Consider the following 1,095-nt stretch of genomic DNA (forward strand, 5'->3'; position numbering starts at 1 on the left):
AAAAAAAAAAAAAAAAAAAGCATACCTGAAAATCATGATTTCGACATATTTGATATTTCATATATTTTATCTTTATCAACTATATTATACTGTAAATATCAACTTCTTTATGTATATATATATATATGTGTGTGTGTGTGTGGTGCGGGAATCCAGCATGCCTCGAAGAGACGAAATGACGGTGATGATATAACCCACGAGTGCCCCCGGCGGTCCTTGCAAGGGTGCCTTAGCCAAACATGGCCAAGCCGATCGACTTCGATCCGCTTTACTACAAACGCGTACGGTACTCACATACTTATTCGATATTATATTACGTTTTTATGTATTTGAAAAATAACTGTGCTAAATATTATTGATTTAACATAAATCAAAAAATTAAAATTTGGTTTTATTGTTTACTATTGTTTTCTTTTTCTGAAACAACTATTCAATTTTAATATTTGTCATATAAGTATCTTGTTATTCAGCTATTTATATGATATACCATTCAATTTTTGACTTTTGTTTTCTTATATGCGCGGCATGTTTTTTTTTGGAAAATATGTGAATTTTCATTGAAAGAAAATCTGATTGTAGTGATTACAATAGCTTGATACTTAAGATAACCCTTGCCCAAAAAAAATAAAAACAAAAGGATATATGTGATGAGAAGGAGCACAAGAAGTCACCTAAATAGTTCTAAGCCACACGTGCAAAAGGCTTTTGAAGTTTTTCTGATGGGCCTTTGCAAGGATGGCATCACGTACTTGCCGATCAAGAGCCTTGAAGAGAACTTGTGCTGGGGTGGAAGTGTTATTATGCGCGGCATGTTTGTACCGAGGAAATAACATCGCTGGAGCAAATCCGTACTACATTGCATTTGTTGTCGAGCATGAAAATGGCGATGGAGATTTGGCCTCCGTTGAGATTCAACTGGCCAGAGGGGGAGTCATCCGTATGTAAGAAATGAGATATGTCGTATGGAAGATCAACTCCGGCAGTGCTCTAAGAGGTCCATTCAACATCGTCTCATAAAGTAGTCAAATGTTTTTCCAGCTAATTGGAGGGCCAACGGAACTTACCGTTCAATTACTAAATCTTTCATTAAAATGT

This window comes from Camelina sativa, chromosome 6 (assembly GCF_000633955.1).
Source record: "Camelina sativa cultivar DH55 chromosome 6, Cs, whole genome shotgun sequence".
NCBI lineage: Eukaryota > Viridiplantae > Streptophyta > Magnoliopsida > Brassicales > Brassicaceae > Camelina > Camelina sativa.